The sequence below is a fragment of the Dermacentor variabilis genome, chromosome 2, assembly GCF_050947875.1.
Source record: "Dermacentor variabilis isolate Ectoservices chromosome 2, ASM5094787v1, whole genome shotgun sequence".
Classification (NCBI taxonomy): domain Eukaryota; kingdom Metazoa; phylum Arthropoda; class Arachnida; order Ixodida; family Ixodidae; genus Dermacentor; species Dermacentor variabilis.
The window spans coordinates 16,594,242-16,615,486 of record NC_134569.1 but is presented as its reverse complement, the minus strand read 5'-3'; the positions used below and the strand labels follow the sequence as shown (position 1 = coordinate 16,615,486).

The 21,245-nt window shown below is 49.4% G+C and overlaps 1 protein-coding gene and 1 non-coding gene across 4 annotated transcripts in view; both read left to right on the top strand.

The window, feature by feature from the left end:
* Window positions 1-21,245, top strand: part of LOC142571428 (protein FAM117B-like) — a 218,886-nt gene that overhangs the window by 64,097 nt on the left and 133,544 nt on the right. The gene's annotated exons all lie outside the window — the stretch shown is intronic.
* TRNAS-CGA (transfer RNA serine (anticodon CGA)) lies at window positions 13,918-13,990 on the top strand. Its single transcript has one exon. It is a non-coding gene; the product is annotated as a tRNA-Ser (tRNA).

Sequence of the window (21,245 nt, the reverse complement as noted above, 5' to 3'; positions counted from 1 at the left end):
TCACCCCCCCCCCCCCTTTCTTTTTTCTGTCAAGGTAAAATCGTCTCTTGGATAGACCTCAAGTTATCTTCGTGTCACAATGAGCAATAAAATTTACTTCATCCTTTCGAAACAAAACTTAGAAGAGAGGTAAAGGGTGCTGACTAACGATTACCCGGTTGTGTATACTACCTGCATGCTTGAACCACGCAAAATTGGCCAACGTTGTACGAGAAGAGACCACGTCAGCTGCAATGCACGCTGGAATTCGGTTTCCGTCAGCTTGCGTAACAAAGAAAGATGGAAAGGGGGAAGCGAGAGAGAACTAAGTAGCGGATTTTATTAAAAAGAAAGAATACGGAAGGCAGGTGACAAACCAACAAAACAAAGCAATGCGAACGGAAAACCGTGACGGGAAGGGGGATTCGCAGCGGGCTGTGTCTCGCACAGACGTCGTCGGCGTCAACGCCCGCGCCGGACGAGGACAACGCGCGTCATTGACATCGGCGACGTCTGCGCGTGGCGCGTACTATGCTGTGTGTGTACGTGTGATGGAGGACAAAAAGACAGGTGAGGCGACCGCACGCAGCGGCAGTTGTTGGGAGCAGCTCCCGCCACAACGTGCGAATCGGTGACGGCGATAGTATAGTTCGCTCCGGATGTTGGTAGTTCCTTTCATTTTGTTCTAAAATAAGTTTTGAAAGGTGAAGCGCTTAACACGTGACGAAATAGAAGACTAGAAGGACGGGACGAATGCAATTGATGCATACCCTCTAGCTATCCTGTCCGGTTGTTAATTTTTCGGTGTTTTCACAATTGTTTAAAATGAAATTATGGCGTTTAACGTGCCAAAGCCACCATCTGGTTATGAGGCACGCAGTAGGGGGGGAGACTCCAGAAATTTGGGCCATCTAAGGTTCTTTAACGTGCACCTATATCTAAGTACACGGGTGTTTTCGCATTTCGTCCCCAGCGAAGTGCGGCCGCCGTGTCCGGGATCCGATCCCGCTTCCTCGTGTTTAGCAACCCGACACGCCGTAGCCACTAAGCAACCACGGTGGGTGGTGTTTCAGTCCAGGGTCGCTCCCACAAGCATGAATGCATCGCCATGGCGAAATTCATTTGCGAATCTCACTGGTATCGTGGTAATATTATTGCTCATTCGTTTTTTTTTTTTGGCTCCCTTTTTCCTTTTCGACTTTTTTTGTTGTTATTGTTCACTTAGGCTGGCTGATCAAGCAAAAGATAAACTTATCCTGCTTGCGTCCATTTATTGAATGCTATGATAATATTATATTTTTTAATCAATTCCTTGCCATTCCCATACGAAAGCAACCCGACCAATCCCCAGGAGGGGTGGTTAAGTGTCACTCTGTTCAAGGACTTCTTTTTCGTCGTCGTCGCCATCGCTATCGGCGCTGTTAGGAATGGCCTGCCGAGGTGGCAACATGCAAGTTTTCGCAGCCAGCTGCGAGCGTGGCGAGCTTCCCCGATGATTCCGTGGAAGCCTTCAACACCCGCCTCGGTGACTCGTTTCGTGGGGACCACGAGGTGGCGCGTCGACAACCCCTCGGCGCCGCTATGACTAAACGTGATCGGCGGACCAACTATCGTCGGTGAAATCGCCAACGCCTTCACGGTTCGACTGAAGCACGGGGATTTCCTGGAAGGAGATGCCTTGCGGTGCCTTTTCACGGGCCTTTGAAGACGCCAGGCAATGGACAGCTCCGGAGGCCACTGTGCGAGGTCCGCTCTGGAATTTAGAGGCGCCGGCTGGGGTCAGGCGTGACCATCTGGCTACGGGGACGCGCTCAAGTCGGGTTCTGGGAATCCAAAGTGCGTGAGCCCTCCTCCTCCAAGTCGGGTCGACTACGCCCCAACGACTATGGACAGTCCGATTGGACAGCCGTTTCCCTCACCTAGGGAACTAGGGACCAATGGAGTGTTTATAAGCAGCTGTTTGTCGGCTGCTAGGTGTGCTCGTGCTCGTCGTCGTGCTCTGTGCTCGTCAATGTACTCGTGAGCTGGGTACTCGTAAGCTATGTGCTGTATGTTCGTTTTGCGTGCTCCATTTGGGAGCCACGCTAGACTGCCGATGTATCTCTTGTTTGAAATGTAAATACTGTAAATAAACCCTGTTCACCTAGTTCCTCCCAAGTTCCCCTCTACGGCCTTCAACCCTTACAAATGGTGGCAGCGGCGAGATCGTCCGACAACTCCTACAACTGGTAACAGCGGTGGGATTGTCCGACAAATATTACAGCGCCGAGCCTCCGCGCCTGCTTCTTAACCAGAGCTGCGCAGTAATGTCGCTTAAAGACTGTTTCACATGGCGCGATTGGGGCGAAAGAAATCGTTCTGCCGCGCACGTCGCAGAGCGATTTTCGCTGACAGCTTTCACATGCGTTTGCGGCAGCGCGATTTCCGTCGCAGCGATGCGCAAGGTTGCCCCCTGCTCACGAAGTAACCATGTCTGCATCGTTAAATAAAAACAACATGAAAACTAGTCAAATATTCGAATTTTCCTATTATTATTCGATAATAAACTAGGTACACCATTTTTTAACGTTTAAAGGCGTTGAAACTTTATGACAGCTTGCAGATACGGTGAGTGAGGCGCTGCACAACAGCGCAAGTATGACCGTGCGGCGTCGGTGGGGTGGTTCCGTTAAGTACACTCGAGTTTCGTTGTTACTATGGAAGCCACAACTGTTTTTCCTGGATGAGTATTTGCTTTTGCAGAACAAGCTACCATTGAGTGTGCGTGTATAAGCAGCTCGCGCAATTTGTAGCGATGAAAATGTTGACGACGGTGGCGATCGAGTGAGTACGTGCCTTATGTTGAAGCGGCGTCCTTCTCCCGACCTGGAGGATAGCGTGAAGCTTCTCCTTTTAAATGAATTGTGTAAGCGGAAGAAAAACAAATTGTTTATGAAGCTCCTAAGCCGCAGGCGCTGGTGGGTATGCCCTATTAAAGCATAGCTAAAACTGGCGCGCGACATTGCACCACAGAGCTACCAACGCGTGGTAAAACAGGAAAGCGCCTATTTTGACGGTGCTTTGTTTCGTCATACATTGCCCCTGCCACATCGCGCCGATCGCTGCGACTCAGCGATGGTGCGACCAACTTGTTGGAATCCAGTCGCGGAGATACCACGACGTCGCGGCGGTCGCTGAGCGACGTAATTCGCTGTGCCGCTGACTGAAAATTGCGCCAAGTGAAACAGCCTTAAGACGGTGTATATAGGTGGCCCACAGAAAAGGCGTTGGTTTACCTGGTGACATATGTGCACAAGTTGGCGCACGAGTTAAAAGTAGCCGGAAAGCACGGATTTTGTTTTCAGCCAGTTGCAAGTTGGCCCAGTTGTGCTAACGCGTCGCCTGAAGTCAAGCAAGTCAACAGTGCGAGACGAAGCGCGAGTCTTCCCTGTGCTACTTGTGTGGTGTGGTGGTGTGGTGTGTGGTGTAATTCCTTAGGGCACATTCACACCGGCGACTTGAGGAGGTCGCGCGACCATTTGCGACTCGCAATCAAAAAGCGACCGAAGGCGACTGATGTTCACACCGCCAAGCCCGGCTGAGCGCGACCCGCAAGTCGCAATCCCGGAGATTATCGTTCTCAGCGAGAACTCTTGGAATCTACGCGGAATTTGAACGCGACGCCAAAGGAGGCCGGATGTAGACACACGAAAGATCACTTCCGGTGCACCGCTGATTGGTTTATCAGTTTTGCGACCACGGTCGCGCGACTGAAAAATCGCGCAGAGAGCGACTGGCCCAAAATGGTCGCTTTTCAAGAAAGGCGACCGTTTGCGACCATTTGCGACTGGTCGCTTTGCGACCAACTTGGTCGCGCGACCACTGTCAGTCGCCGGTGTGAATGTGCCCTTAAAGCATTGCCGTCGGGCTAAGTTGGGACGAACGGGCTGCAGTCCCTTAAGTGATAGGCTGCGACATCACTTTAGGTGCACGAGATGAGGAGACGGTTCGAACCGTGCGATCCACTGCAAAAATTGCGGGATTTACACCCGCGGTTGAAAATTATGGAGATTGTCGAGCTCGCATAAAACAAAACTACATTGCGAGAGTTTAGGAGCGGTGGCAATAGGGAAGGGGTGCATGGGCCTGACAGCGTGACGTCGGTGGCGCTCTTAAAGAAAGAAAGAAAAAACGTGTTTCGTTGTTCGATACTGCTAAAGTTGATTTACCAATCGCGTCGGTCCCATGACAATCGCATCACATGCTGTTTTATTAATGGCATCTGCCTTGCGTATCAAAGCACGAGTTGCTTGTTATTGCGATAGCAATTATGTGGACACTACATGCACATTTTTGCCGTCACCGTGATGTTCCGTATAAAGTCCAAGGGCGATACACCGTCGCCGCGCGTCGTATGCTGCATGTGCGAGTAAAGCACGCGAACGTGATGTGTTCATGTTTGCTTGTGCGCGCTGAGGTCATGCTGTTAGGACTGGGGGCTGTTACGTTTCGCCTACGACGCGCGGTTTAGCCGGCGCGACTGCAACAAAGCGGCAGACATTTTGGCCCGTTCGGCGTCGCCGCTACGCTCCCCGCCAAGCGCGTCCAGGCATGTTCCGATGCCACGTGTCTTCATGTGCGTGTGTGAGTGTATGTGCCATTGTGCCCGACCGGCGGCGATACGACAGCAGGGGTCACCTTCTCCTCCCAGCCATTGTGCCCGACCGGAGGCGATACGACAGTAGGAGTTACCTTCTCCTCCCAGCCATTGTGCCCGACCGGAGGCGCTACGACAGTAGAAGTCACATTCTCCTCCCAGCCATTGTGCCCGACCGGAGGCGATACGACAGTAGAAGTCACCTTCTCCTCCCAGCCATTGTGCCCGACCGGAGGCGATACGACAGTAGGAGTTACCTTCTCCTCTTTGTGCCCGACCGGCGGCGCTACGACAGTATGCGTCACCTTATCCCATTGTACAATCACGTGCTCGTCTATTGAGGGGTTCCTTCTTGCCCTCAACTGCGAGAGTATAAAAACAGCTGCCCCCGGACGCCAAAAGGAGGGCTCCGATTTCTTCTGTTGAGTAAAGTGCACTCCCGTCTCTCTACTTCGGTCAACCTGACCGCCAACTCTTTGCGATGTTAAAATAAACAAGTTGTTTTGTTGTTACCAGTCGACTCATGCTTTGCCGGGACCTTCGGATGCTTCCAGTTGTACCCCAGGCCGCCAGGCCAACGCTACCCTTGGGGCTTGCGACCCAGGTGCAACCACGGGCGTCAGCGCCGAGTTCCCAACAGGTCGTACCATCGGTGCGACCACAACAACCGTTGCCATCGGTGGGATTCAAACAGGGCTCAATCCCATCGTTCGTAACCCGTGGTCAAGATTGGAGTCCGGCATGAATTAGAATGTAGCTGGCCCATGCCGTCGTCCCACTTATCCACGCTGAGGACGTTGATGAAGGGAAGGACTGCTTCTCATTGAGAACGAGGAATATGGGTTTATTTATAGTATCTACATCAGTCTAGCATGACTGCGAGAGAGAGTACCTCAGTCTAACATGACTCCTTGAGAAAGTACATCAGTCTAACATGACTGCTTGAGAGAAAGTGCATTAGTCTAACTTGACTGTTTGAGAAAAGTGCACTGAGCAGCCGCACAACAGCGGTTTATAAACACACGGTCCTCCCCCGATACCCAGGTGACGGAAACGGCCGTCGTCATCGTAAACAAGTCACCTCTCTGCGGGACGGTTTACACACACACACTTCCTTGCGCGAGGTTCACAGTCCCCAACCGAGGTCAGCCGGACTTCGTAGAACTCGGGGCTTGTGTCAGGAAAGGTGCCTTTTATTCCCCGAGCTGACCCCCGTAGCGCGGCCGGTAGCCCATTTTCTTGCGTCTCGAACGGCGCGTGGGAAGAGGCCTCAGTAGACGTTCCCACGGGCACTCCCCCGCTCGCGGCAGAGCACGTTGGCGGTGGCGGGCTCAGTAACAATAGTTGGTCCGCTGAGCGCGTTTAGTCACAATGGCGACGAGGCTAGAGCGTAACGGTGGCGTTCCAAAAAAAGGTTGCCGCTGCTGTCGCAACTGGCTGGCAAAACTTGCTTCTCAGCGGGCCGTTCTTAACAATGCTTGTTAATTCAGTTAGTAAGCGACCGTTTCTAAGTTTATACAGCCGATAATACTACTACCCTTACTTCGTATAGCTGCCCACTAATTAGCTATCACAATCCTCGCCTTTTGGGCGAAACTGCGACTTCTTTTATTTACTTCCTTGTCTTCTCATGTCATACCAAACACCTCATCTGGAGTATCCAGCTCTGCATATATAGCAGGCCTGAAATCTACCTCATTCATTAAACTCTCTCTCTCAATTTCTCAATGACAGTTGTACGTAGTTGACGTTGCCTGGTTGTGAGGTTTCATTGCGCACGTGTTCGGCATTTTTTTTTCTTTTTTGCCGGAATCTTGGGCCCATGCGTGTTTTGTGCTGCTGTGGCGAAAATTTCAAACAAACATTGACAGTACAAAGCTCGTTTCGTCCGCCTCGTCTTTCTCTGACTTGGCCCCGTATGTAGCGCTTCGCCTATCCAAGTATGCTTCACCCCCCCCCCCCACCCTCGCCCCCACAAATACTATTATCTAAAGTTGGTTCCTTCGTACATGGCGCTCATCCATGCAACCTAGATTGTGTTGGAATGAATATCAACATTGAATGTTCCGCTTGTGATCATATCTCTTATTTTGCCTTTGTTTCACTTCCGTAGCAAAAATCTCACACGTCACACATACAGTTCTCGCATGGTCATATGAGAGCACATATGAAACGCATGTGTTCTCATACGGTCATACGACGTTTTTTGGATATGGCATATGAGATTTCTTGAGAGAGGTACTTCGTGAATCTATAGGGTATCGACTTTGAGACTTCAATACTTATGATAAGTCGTAGCGCAGAGACGCGCGCAGACGAGAAGAAAGAAAAGGACGACGTGCGAGCTTAACCTTAACCGAGCTGCGTCCTGCGCGACAGAAGAGACACACAGAAAGTGAGCACACGAGTGCAGACTTCCAACTATATATGTTTCATTGAAAATAGTCGACGCACATACGTATACTCTGCCATGTAAGTGCCCAGCTGTCAATTCTAATTTAATAAAGCATGTCTATAGCGGGGGCTTGTCCAGTGAGTTACGTAAAACCTCGTATAAATTTTGGACATGCAGTTAAAAAGGACAGGAACTTTAACGTGAACGCCACAAGAAAAATTGCTCATTTTCTAAACAATAGCGTTTGGTGCAACACTTTCGTCGTCGTCTTGCTATAGGTTTTTCACAGTTGTGGTAATCACCTATATATACTTCGGTGTCGCAGATGTCTTTTTACATGAACTCATGAAAAAGGAACGTTCTTGTGAACGCAAGTTCATTGGATGTAACCTCGTAAACGTATTACCAGTCAGTGTTCTGAGGATCCTATGGCGTGCATAGAGCTGTTGTTCGTATCGCGAGTGACGCTGGTGACGTGTTCTAGGGGATAACACTCCGGTCCAAATGTAGTGAACACCCGGACAATGTGTCTAAGTAGGTCGGTAGTCGAACATGCGACCTTGTGCTGAGGGCATAACCACTGATTCGCAGTGTCGGGTCATCATGCAAAGCTGCGAGAGTGCTAACGCTCATGTTCCTTCCCGCTCCGGCGGACACCTGAGTGCAGTGACCATTCTCCCTGGTGCTGAGCCGCAGGCCACGATCTCGTTCCCTGGCCTTTGAAATGACACGCACGTACACAAGCGCTGACGACGCATGCGCAAACAATAAGGAGTCGCTGTGCAGCGCAAGCACGGTCCGTCCATTGCTGCTTGTATAAGGACACATATAGCGTTCCGTGCAAGTGGTCCGCTAGCATTTTCCCCTCGCGGCCATTGCTCGCTTTGCAGTGACACCCGAGCATGCCGATGAGTGGCTTGGGTGCGGCCTGCATCTCACTATAAGCGGGGCGCACACTGCGAACACGTCTCGTGGAGGCTCTTTCCAAAAATGGACGCAGTCTCTGTTGGCTGTATCAAACAGGCACTCTGTGCTGTAATGACTCAATCCTACGTGCCCTTCTTTGGTTGGAGGCTGACAAACAACTGCCTTTATTCGCTTTACGAAAGGCTATATTAAAGAAAAGAGAAGGAATTTCATGTTGTATAACGAGTATTAGCTCGTATAAGAACGAGTTTAATTAATGCGTGGTTTTTGGGACAAAGTTTGCTCGAGGGCGCATGTTGCAAGGATCGACCTCTGACCAATGAAAGTTGGCGAAATCCGGTGCATTGCCGACAGTTTAATGACATGTGGATTTGGTCACACGTGTGAAATGACGTCTGACGTGTGAATTAGTTTGGAATGGTGTGCGGAATTGGTAGAATGGGTTCAATGGCCGTTCCGGCAATGGGCGTCGTCTTTCAAAGATGTCATGCACTTAAATAATATGCGTGTCGAAAAACCACGTTAGCACCGTTCTGTAGACATCAAAATCCGATGTTACCTGTTTATTGGTGAGTTCAAACACGAGAGCACTTTTTCACAAATAGTGTGGTCAGCTTCAAAAATGTAAACTATTCTTTCATGCCGATCGAAGACTGTGTAAAAGCACTTCGCGAACGTTCTGAGAAATGGATTGTTATTCGCGCACAATCGTTTCATTGGTGCGTGGAGCACGATAAACACATGTGGCATTTGAACTCCAGTATTCAAACAGCCGTTCAGCAGCTCTCCAGTTCTTGACTTATCGCGGTTTTAACATGTTTTAGCATCTACGTTCGTTCTGCTTCTTAGAACAGTATTACATCACGTCACTGCGCCAATTGGCCCACTACAACACACGATTTAGCATGCATTCGGTCTTCAGGAACCTGAGAACAAGAAAGAAAGGAAGAAGCTGAGTGCCGGGCTGGGCCGACGTATTCCCAACGGGGTATTCGGAGTAGCCGTCGGAGGCACGAGTTCTATTCCAAACAGCGACTTCGAAACGGTGCTCGCATATCGTGCCTCAGCAGGAACGCCCAGCGCGTTCTGCTCACGTGCACGTTGCACTCTGCATACATAGAGGCGTCAGGAAGCGAGCGCGTGATGCCGCAAGGCGAACTTCTGAATGGGCTGTTGCTGCACGTGGGCGTAATACACGCTCGCTGCCTGGTGAACAAGCGCGTGCTCACATAACCAGTCTGCCGACGACGAGGTTGTTCTTGTTGGACATGCGCATTACTTATCGGGGGCCATATCCGCAATCGAAAACACTTTCCGAGGTGTCACCTTCAGAGCCCCTTGATAGGCCATGTCTGCTTTAGTGTGTTCGGTAGAACGAGTTTAAATTAAGTAGAAAACCCTCTCTCTCGTTAGCGTTCACGTCGGCAGGATGGCCGACGCTTCATCGAGGCGTAATGCTGGACGTTTTGCCCCACGCAAAGCGAGTAGTCATTCCCGAATGTGATCCATCGGAATTCGAGTGTACTGCTCCGGTTTGTTGGCAGTGTTTGGTCTCTACGGAGGAAGCGTAGCAGAGAAACGTGGCGTCGCCATTGGCAGTGCATGCGCGTCGCGCCGCCGCGCAGAGACGTTGATCTGAAGGGGAAACTCCTCGCTGGCGGCTGTGTTATAACGGCCTCCTGCGCTAGATTGTCGACCGAACGTGCAAAAATGCGAGGATGCAGTGTGCAGCGCCGACTCGGTTATCGATCGAACCTATATGGCCCGGCTTCGAGCTTTTATTGTAGTCGAGTGAGCGAGTGTGTACGTCCATGTTTCGCACGTCTCTGTGAAATCCTTCCAGCGTGCTCGGCGTTCAGTCTGCCGCCTAGCTGACCTGCCACTGCAGATGGCAAAAATTAAATGTGGAGGAACGCGCGAGCGATCTTGCAGCGGACCGATAAATTGCTCGACGCATTCAACCCACCGGGTGAGACTTTTGCAAAAAGTAGAGCGTGGCGTTGGGCTAGTAGCTAATGGCCCCAACACCATGCATTTGCGATCACGCTGTTCTGATTTCAGCTCTTCCACGGTTCCGTAGCGGCGCAAAGTGCATAATGCGTGCGGATTTCCGCGCTCGCCTCACGAGAAACATCCGTTTCCCTTCGCGCAGTGACGGGCGGGCTCGGCAGCAGCAGCAGCAGCCAGTTCGTACTATACATCGCTGTATGGCGGTCACAAGGTGGCGCTGCATACGCTTGCCGACTTATTACGTCGAGGAAAAAAAAACGATTACGAAGACGTATACAAAAATGCTAGAATGAAAAAAAAGACATGTACATTGTACCTGATTAAATCAAGCAGTAATTGTCACTGCCCCGTTTCAAAGGAGATGCCATTAAATCATCATCATCATCGTCGTCGTCGTCGTCGACTTGTACGGAGGCGTACAAAAACAAAGCTCCAAATAGTGGTTCAGAAAGTTTGATTCTGGGAATTCTGTGCGGGTTCGATATTCTTTTAAACATCGATAGGACATTAGGCAAAATAAGAGCAAGAGCTTGGTGGCGCGCAACCCACCGACGTGGTTGCTTTATGTCTATGGTGGTGGGCGAATAAGCAAGAGGTCGCGGGATCGAATCCCGGTCACGGCGGCCGCATTTCGATATGGTCAAAATACGAAAACACCCGTGTGCTTAGATTTAGATGCACGTTTAAGAACCCCAGGTGGTCGAAATTATTCCGGAGTCCCCCACTATGGCGTGCCTCATAATCAGATCACAGTTTTGTTTCGCAAACCCTCATGATTTTTTTAATTGTAGCATCCATCCAAGTTTGCCGACTGCTCTCCTTGCTCGAGGTGCTCGCTCGCGTTAAGCACCGTGATGCTGTATTCCTGGAGCATTATGCCAACTCAGGCATACGTACAGCGGTCACGTGCACTCGCGCTTCATACGCTATAGGCGACCGCTGGCGTCCTCCTTCCTTTGTCCCTCGAATCTGAATGGTGCTTTTCGAGTGGCTCGCTATCAGAGACGACGTAGAAGAGGGATGTGTAGAAATTTCCTCTGCCTGCCACTATAGGGGATAGTTGCCTCACGTGTGCAGAGGAGCCGGCATCTAGGAGCGTCCCCCTCCCACCCGGCCACCTCCTTTCTCTTAGCAGCTGTATTGCGCCCATAAAAATGGGGCGCCCTCTAAATTATAACGACCCTGCGACTTCACAGCTTCTTTGGTGAAAAGCCTGAAGTGAGGGAACTCTGGATTTTTATGTTTCTTTAGCTTTATTAGTTGTCTGTCTGCGCGTTCAGCGGACATAAAGCACATTTCGTGAAAAGCATGAAGCCAGCCTTCCCGCAATGCGCAATTGCCCACGTTGTGGCGGCTAATATGCTCCTAACGCAGTTAATGCACAGCCGGTGCGTGGTGATCACGTTTTACAGTGCACCGGTCGCCGTATTTGGGGTCAAATTCACTGCGGGAATGCTAGCTTGACAATTTACAAAGCGGTTTCTTCTTGCATATACTGCAGCGACTGAACAGACTCCTGTCTGAGCTCGCGACTCGATGCTCTCGGGGAGCGTTGTCGCAAGCGGCACACCGGCTTCGTTTTTAATCGGCTCGCCAACCGAAATGAGCGGCGCGAGCTCTGCGTTCTCGTAATTAATAACCCATGTTTTTAATCAGCACTTGCAGCCAAGGTGAGCGTCTGTTGGGCTGTTTGCAGACATCCGGCGCATCGATAGTTTTTATTTACTGCACCCGCGTGGAAAGGGAAGCTAAGTGTCGTGTATCGCGTAACATCGAACTGTGTATAGCGCCTCTACGGCTTGGTCGTTATTAGAGAGGTTTCGTTTGTCCGGTATTCCGGTAAAACTAGGTAAAACGCAGGCAGCAACACGATTACGCTAGTGCCGAAAATTTACACCAGCAGCGAAGAAGAATACGCTCGGTTAATGCAATATTAACTGTTTCTGTCTGTTTGAGCACTGCGCCACCAGGTGGCTGCACCATGCACCCCGCACCTGTTTACACCTCCGACCCGACGCCCCGTCCGCCTGCGTTTTACCGGAATACCGGACAAGCTAAACCTCTCTGTTATGTGTGAACACCGGCGCAGCCCGCATGTGTACTGACTCGCGCGCATGCGTTGCCGGCGAAGCCACTTGTTCGGGACAGCCAGCCGCACGCGAACTGCAGCGGCGGGCGGTCCCGAGATGTGGAGAGACGAAAAATGAGAGAGAAAACAAGAAAGGAGCATAATCACGAGGAAAATAAGGCAGTTTGCGTGCGCTGAGGAGAAAAGGGTTTCCGGGTCTGTGCGCTTGCGCGCACTTTACAGTTTAGCGTTGACACGAGTTAACAAAGAGAGAGAGAGAAAGCGATGATACAAATGCAGGGCATGTGCGTTGTTCCTATTGGAAAACAGCGCCCTAGCCAAACGGCGCCAAATATTTGCTTTTTGGTTATTAGCGCGCGCTCTTCTGGGCTACTGCTCCTCTTCGTGTTGTGCCTTCGATTGCTCTGGGGGAGCTAACTATTGTTAAGAACGGCCAGCTGAAGTGCAAGTTCTGCCAGCCAATTGCAACAGCGGCGGCAACTTTTCTTGGAACGCCACCGTTACGCTCTAGCCTCGTCGCCGTTGTGCCTGAATGCGATCGGTGGACCAACTAATGTTACTGAGCCCGCCACCGCCGCCCTGGTCTGCCGCGAGCGGGGGAGTGCTCGCGGGAACGTAGTTCGAGGCTCCTTCCCACGCGCCGTACAAGGCGCAAGACAATGGGCACCCGGCCGCGCTGCGGGAGTCAGCTCTGGGAATAAAAGGCGCCTTTCCTGACGCAAGCCCCGAGTTCTACGAAGTCCGTGTGACGTCGGCTCCGGACCGTGAACCTGTGCGAAAGTGTGTGTGTGTGTAAGCCGTCCCGCAGTGAGGCGGCTTGCTTGCGATGACTGGACGAACGTTTCCGTCACCTTGGGATCGAGGGAGGACCGAGTGTTTATAAATCGCTGCTGTGCGGATGCTCAGTGTACTTTCTCAAGCAGTCATGTTAGACTGGTGCACTTTCTCTCGCAGTCATGCTAGACTGATGACCTGCAACATCCTTATGTAGATACTGTAAATAACCCCATATTCCTCGTTCTCGATGAGAAGCAGTGCTTCCCTTCAACAACGCCCTCAGCGTGGATAAGTTGGACGACGGCATGGGCCAGCTACCTTCTAATTCATGCCCGACTCCAATCTTGACAAAGAGTTACGAACGGTGGGATTGAGCGCCCAATCCTGACAACCTATGGACACGCTATGGGTGAACTCTTTAAAGCAGCCTGACGAGATGCGCGCACATCGTCCCTGCGAACACTGCCGTTAGATTTGCGGCTGAGGGAGACACGGGAAACTGGACGAAAAACAACAAACACGAGGCTCGACGATCTCGAAGTCTTCTATTAATGATATTTAACTTCTCAAAGGGAACAGCTCTGCTATGAGATATGCCGTTGTTGGTGATCCTTTGTGTTGTTTAATGTTTAAAACACGTTCTTTCTTTCTGTTTTTCTTTTGATTTATTTACGTGTACCAATTTTTAAGAGCAGGCATGCTCTTGCATTCTTGAATCACTTGTTGTTTACAGACGAGAAGAAAGGGGGTTAACCGAGGGGCCCGATTTTTATTACTCATATCATAAGAAGCCAACAAACACTGACACCAAGGACAACATAGGGGAAATTACTTGTGCTTAATAAATGAAATAAAGAAACGATAAATTAATGGAAATTAAAGTGGATGAAAAAACAACTTGCCGCAGGTGGGAACCGAACCCACAACCGTCGCATTTCGCGTGCATTTCGCGTTGCCTTCACCCAAAAAGATCACGTTCTCGTGACGCCTGCGGCAAAAAGGGCGGTCCACGTCCGCCGCCAAGGTCTGTGAGTGATGGCGCTGGCTAACATTCCCAGGGTTCTACTACACATACATACCCAAGAAAGTGGAGGGGAAAACGGCGCCGCGGTAGCTCAATTGGTAGAGCATCGCACGCGAAATGCGAAGGTTGTGGGTTCGGTTCCCACCTGCGGCAAGTTGATTTTTCATCCACTCTAATTTTCATTAATTTATCGTTTCTTTATTTCATTTATTAAGCACAAGTAATTTCCCCTATGTTGTCCTTGGTGTCAGTGTTTGTTGGCTTCTTATGATTGTTGTTTACAGAAGTTATATAAGGGTTTCTGGCCTATGTGCTAGCAAAATAAATAACGTGTTTCTTTGTTTTCAAGCTTTCGTTATATTTTCCTTAGTGTAAAGAGAAATAAAAATCCCAAATGAGACATCTGCCACTAACAGTCACTATAGAACGTGGCGTTCTCTTTTGAACACAACAAATTCACTGGAATTGGTTAGCAATTGCACCTCGGGCAACTAAAAAAAGTATATATATATATATATATATATATATATATATATATATATATATATATATAGAATCACCGCAGACGGTAACTCTGGGTTTCTTTCTCTCTCGCACTGCTCGCTGTGCCCGTACAGTTGACCATGAAAGTTTACGGCACACGGTATTTGCGCCTGAGCAATTTGAGCCTGTGCTCACATGCAGCCCATAATTCAAAGTTTCATTCGGTAGTTCAGTTCTTGCGACCTGTACAGCGACCGATTGAATTAGAAGCGCCGTATGCCTTTACCGGGCATAAATTCATATTTGTTGCAGGAATCAGTGTCCCGTAAGCTTTCGCGACCGGTTGTACGGTTGTGTCTGTCCTTAAGTGCCTTTGGCTGCAGCGCCGTAGATTTCTTTTTCCCCGCGCTTCTTCATTCTTTTTTTTTTTTTTCGCGCTTACAAGTAGCACGAGTAACGCGCAAAAAGCCTTGCCGCTTGCCTCATCGACTGCCATTATAGTGCAATTATTTCCAGCCTCTGTCGGACGTGTCGCCATTCTAGCGGCTGTACATCTCGCCGCCTGCGCACTTTCGTGCGCTGTAGTCGAACGACGTGTGTTAGCGCAATTAGCGAAATGCACGCAATTTAGGCGGGAACGCCGCGCCGATGCAGAGCGAGCTGCGCCCGCGGCGCGCACGCGCCTTCCTGCCGCGAGGCGTACCTGCATGCCGGCACAGCGGGCGGAACGTGCGAGCGAATGCATCTGATACGCCTATCGCGTACCTTCGCGTGCTATCTGAACTGCGGCGGAGCGGCGATTGTTAGAACCGGAGGACAATAACAGAAACAAGAAAATATATATTGCTAACGCAGCTCTCGCTGGCCGATCGATAAAAGCGACGTTTCACATCGTTTCCGGACAAAAGGCTGACGTTCGCGCGTTTGCTGGGCCTTCTTTTTCACGCACCCGAGCAGTCGCCGTTGAAACGACGTTTTTTCTCAGCCCCCCCCCCCCCCCCCCCCCCCGTTCTTCTTTGTATATACTGCGTGCGTAACGTCGACGTTGCGCTATTCAAAAATCTTGGCTTTTCTCGGTTGATTTCTTCGCCTTCCGGCGCTTCCGCTTTCTTTACTATTGCGCGCGCGCGCGCGCGTGTGTGTGTGTGTGTGTGTGTGTGTGTGTGTGTGTGTGTGTGTGTGTGTGTGTGTGTGTGTGTGTGTGTGTGTGTGTGTGTGTGTGTGTGTGTGTGTGCGCGCGCGCGCTTTTTCTTTCCGCACTGCCATTGTCCTTAGTGTGCTCTCCTGCGGGAGACCTTCGTTCAGTCGCGCAGCCCTTCATTAGCTTCTCGAGGCCCTCCGTGCGAGCCGTCCGCGTGTAATTGCGTGCAGCAGCGTGTGGTGGAGGTGCGCCCGGTCCAGACAAAGTACTACGTTGTAACCAGCTGAAATTGGACCGTGGCTGGCCGCGACGTGTCGTTTCCAATCCATCAGACATAGCTGAAGCGCGTGGAACGTTGGAGGCTTAACCACGGGATACCTATTACGAAACTCAGCGTCCTTGGGAAGACCTACAAGCGGGGAGAGAACGACTCGACGTAAGAAACTGCACTAGCGGCGGTGGACGGGTCTATTTCTCTTTGTCCGTTTAAATTGACGGCTGCCGGCCGAAGGGGCCACGTCACTGCACGCATCTTTCTTTTTTTTTTCTTTGCCGATATACGGACAGTACTGCGTTTGCGTTGTTCATGCTCTTTCTTGCCTGTTTTTTTGTTCCGTAGTGTACAGCTCGACTTCGTCAATAGAGAGGTTTAGCTTGTCCGGAAAGCCGCCCCGTGGGCGTATTACCGGATTCCCGGTTACCGTTTTACCGGGTTGCCGGATGAAAGCGAGCAGTCGAGTTTTAGCATGCTTTCCGTACGCCCGCACGCCCCCAACGCCCGCGTAGCTACGTTCCTGGCTCAGATTTACTGCCAAAAACTGACACTCAATGAGCCATGCTAAGTCGTGTTTTTTTTTCTTTATGAAGTAAGTAATTTGCTTGCTTTATTATTTGAACGAAGCAATAAACAAACATTTGTCTTGCGTTTGCTACGCGCCAAAGTAGCCATCATGAAGCCTTGCCAAGACAAGCCTGAGCCACGTCTGGACGCTGATCGCTCCTTTGTGACTTACGCAGGCTATAAGCAAGCACTCTCAGTAATTTGCCTTTGAATTGTGCGCACAATTGTGTCTGCGTTCATCAGCGATGCCGTATAGCGTGCTTCACGACGAGCTGCTGCTGCGATCTCTGCACTGGGACGAATTAGAAGATGTGCACTTGCTCCCAGTGGAACCACGGCGCGATCTTCGGAAGCATGGCCTGCTTAATTTGGATGCCATGGACAGCACGTTGTTCTACCGGTCGTTCAGGTTCGAGAAATCGGACCTGGACGATCTTCTGACCGGCCTCCTGATTCCAGAAGAGGTAGAGAGCGCTCAACGGGTTCGAGTTCCAGGCCGCGAGGCACTGTGCATGACACTGCGGCGTCTCGCCTATCCGAACCGCTTGTGTGATCTTGAAGTGTTCTTCAGCCGCCACAGTTCGGTGATATCGAGTGTGGTGTCTAAAGTTTTATCTCACATTGAATACTACTTTGGACACCTCCTAGCGGACCTCACGGAGCACAGGTGGCTCAACCTACAAAACCTGGAGCTGTTTTCCCAGGTAAGAGCACGCTTTCAGCAGAAGTGTAAAATACACATCCATCCTGTTCCCCCACCCCCACTTTCCTTTGTGCGTACTTTTTCTTTTCATTTAAGCGAAACGACCTTTGCTCTTCCTTCGACATTCCCGCGGGGATAGCCGAGAGCGTGCAGACTACACATGAGCAGCAGGCTAGAGGGGCAAAGGCGACACCAGGAAGCATGCCCTGTTTGGGGTCTCTTCAGTTAAAGGGGGGGGGGGGGAATGCATGTTCAGTTAAGCCAGCGACGCATTTTTTTTTTTTTTTACTCTCTGAAAACGGGTAACGAAATGACCTAATCAACAACATTGGAAAATGCAACGCGGTAGCTTCTCGAAGCAAGCAACTCGGGGACATATGGCTGAAGGCTTTATGGTTTGACGAATTCGCTGTCGACGAGCAGAAGTATGCCTGCATACATCGCGAGTCGACGTCGTCGTGCCAGTGCACAATGCGGCTTGTCCACATGCCATATAGAACTAGAAAAATTACAGCTTCATAAGGTATGCCATGTTCTTTCTCAGAAGGAACCTGATAGCTTATAGATGTAAAGGAAAGCCTTGTTCTAAATTTCGCTGTAGTAATCCCAAAGAACATTGCACTACAGCTTTTGCCTCCATACAGGATTTAACCAGCCGTATGAGACCGCTGCAGGTGAACAGTGTGTGTCTTACGCTTGTCCTGTCACCGTTGCTAACACGTGTCGTACTATGGCGCGAACAGGCACACCACGTAATCAGTGTGGTCCTCACTTTCAACTATGTAGTAATGAAATGAGTGAACAGCCTCTTTGCTCTTTGCTCATGGCAGTTTGCAAGGCGAAACTACAAATGTATGAATGCTTCAAAGCAAGTGAATGTGGGTGTTATCTGGAGGTGCTTTATGGAATTTCAGAATTCGACGCAGCTCTCATTTCATCGGAAATGAGAGCTGTGAGAGTATTAATTTTAAGATGCGCACTGGGCAGTGCTAACTTAATGGACGGCAAGGAAATTGTATTTAAGGAAAGCCGAAATGTCCTGGCTGCCGGATTTTATGGACGAGGCCATTGGTGTAAACATTGTGCGCTGACACTTGAACATGCCTTTGCCTAAATTCAGAGCTAGTGGTGGTAACGATCATTGTTTTCACAAAGGGTACTTAAATGCTAAACCTCACACAGTATCTTCCATACTTTTCCATTACACAGCCCTTGCTCACAACCAGACCGTGACATCAAGGTGACACTAATGTGCAAGGTGCAGTCCAGCACATAAACAGTTGTGCCACGATGCAGTGCGCTGTGTGAGGTGGTGACAGTACACAACTTCCCACTGAATAAAAATTGTGCAGGACAAACCGTAATAAAACATCCCACTGTGTATTCTTTGTACTGCGTAGACAAACACATTTTGCACCCAAGATAATGGTTAATATCATTTCAACACTGTCATACTTCACAAAACTGTGAACATAAAAATTCGGCACTAATTAATGGTCAGGCAGTGCCCGAATTAAAGGAAGCTTTGCTTCAACTGATTGCCATAGCATGTGGGATATGCATGCTTTTTCACCTATGTTGTGTGCTTGTATGGGTTTGTGTCTTAGAGAGCGAGGGAGAACCTTGCTTTATTCTGTTGTAGTGGTGCTAGAGTTTTAAGTCATGTCAAAAGTGCAGGCAGTGAGGTATGCTTGTTGCATCTTGAGCAGCAGGGCTGGCTGAGCAATGAAGTCTAATCCATGCTGTAAGGCATATGTACACTCTTTAGGTGTGTGCACATGACAAGGAATGTAGTCACGAGCGCTCCCAGCTAATGTACCTTCATGTTGCGCTTGTGCATACCGGTCAAAGCATCATCCGGGGAGAAACCGGTACATTGCACAAGCAAAAAGAAGAATGAAAGGAAATGGTCTTGTTGCCATGGTAACTGGTACACAGTCCGCTCTCTTATCACGCACAGGACCAACGTGGATATTTCTGTCTGGTCAGTGGCAGGGTGGCATTCATTACTTGTGGAAAACAAAATAGTGAGCCAAGAAGATATTCACGTGTTTAAATGCAACAAACTTTTAGTTGTGAGTCAGCGCTCATGTTTGTCTATTCTTCATCCGTGTTTTTTAGTGCACGCTGTGTGTAATAGTTATGAAGAAGTGTGTCGTTTCATTACCTTCTAAAATAGTTCTTTTTGTACTTCGCACGTAACCATGTGCAGATGACGAAGATTTGGCAAAAGAACAGTCAAGTAAATTTTTTTGTTGCACACAAGTGCATGCATGAAACGACGCCACAACAGCGGACATTTCTACTATACAAGAATTGCCACCTCCGACGTGACACACGTACAGTCAGAGATACATCTTCTGGCACGATTTCGAAACAGGGACATAATTAGCTCTTCCTGCAAGGCACGATGTCCACACCTAAAGAGTGTATCATACACTGTAGTCTAATCCTATTATGATCTTTTTCTCAATACGTTAAGAGTTTCTTGCTATAGATAGCTGTTTACCGCTGTTTCTTTTTCTTTTTTTATCAGGCCATTCACAGGAAAGGCGCTCCACTAAAGAACTGCTGGGGTTTCGTTGATGGCACAGCGCGCCGAATTTGCAGGCCATCAGTTGGACAGCAGGATCACTTCTCTGGCCACAAACGGCATCACGTGCAAAAATATCAAGCCGTGATGTGCCCCAATGGCTTGATATGCCAAATGGATGGACCATTTCATGGTCGGCGCCACGATGCTGGTGCGTGAGGTTGCCTCTAAATGCTTCTCTAATGCGCCATGGCGATTAGCTTCAATAACTCAAATACCTAATCTAGTATGGCAATATTCAATGTTATAATTGCTACCAAGCTGCCTATGCATGTCCTGCCCTGGCGTGTTCCATATTTTCAGAACCACTTTACACTTACAGGACGACTTCCACCAAATATCAAACTATACATGTTTGTGTTGTTTGATTTTCTTGCTTACTTAGGTATGTCTGACCGAGAATTAAAGAGGTCGTGAACCACCCCTCGCGCATTGTGAAAAAAACACATTCAGCGGATAGCATACACTCCTCTGAACATTTCAGCTAAATTTTTCAGTCATGGACGACGCATGAAGTTCACAAGGTTGCAAGGTTACCTTTTTCACAAACAAATTGTTTTCGAACAGAGGCCTTCTGCTCACCCATTTCAAAGCTACCAGCACCTTGCATGCTTAATGGTGTGAAAATGTATACCCTAATAAGGTCCCTTAACTTTTCTTTATCTCACGCACTGCTTCTGTTTGTGCAAAACAAGTGCATTTGCATGAGTCTTTTGCTTCTACTCTCACAAGATCTGTAACTTTATTTCAGGAATTTTGAAGAAGACGGCCCTCTACAGGAACTTGGAGAAAGTCGCCCAAGGCCATGAATATGTTATCTATGGCGACCCAGCCTATCCACTCCGGCCCCTGCTCCTTAAGCCTTTTGGAGGTGCATCATTGCAGCCCTACGAGGCTCATTTCAACAAGCGCATGAGCACTGTGCGGCAGGCTGTGGAATGGGGGTTTGGCAAGGTGGCAGCGGACTTCGCATTCGTTGATTTCCACAAAAATCAAAAAATGACTCAGCAGAGGGTGGGGCGAATGTATAAAGTTGCAACACTGCTGTCCAACTGCCGTACTTGCATGTATGGCAGTCAAGTGTCTACATACTTTGGCATCGCACCACCCTCTTTCAGAGAATATCTGGTACCTTCCGAATAAGTTGCCCGAGATAGTGTATTACAGGTTCTATTGCGCAACATTTTGACGGCACACACAGAAGAGAAACACACTACAGAGCGCTACTTGCACCTGTTGTTTTATTCCCTTGTCAATGGAATAAATGGGGCAAGATACTGGGGGGAGGTGGGGTAGCGACTAAAAACAGATAAACAAAAAAATTTTACAAACATGGCCATCTACCAATGCCAAGCCGGCTTTGTCATGTGATAATTTTTTCTGCAGTCAACATCCCAATAAAGGAACCAGGATACAAAATTTCAGATTAGCGCGTGAGGAAATCTATTTCCTTAGCACTAAGGGAGGCTGATGGCATGCTCACGCACATACTTCCCAAACGCACAATGTCAGCAGCTTTGATTATCTTTTGCGTCATTTGGCTGCCATCTTTGCTCACAATCTTGCATTTCTTAAAGAATGGCCGACATCCGCAGTCTCTACAATGTATCCCAAGGTGTCTGGCGACTGCTTTTGAAAAGTTATAAT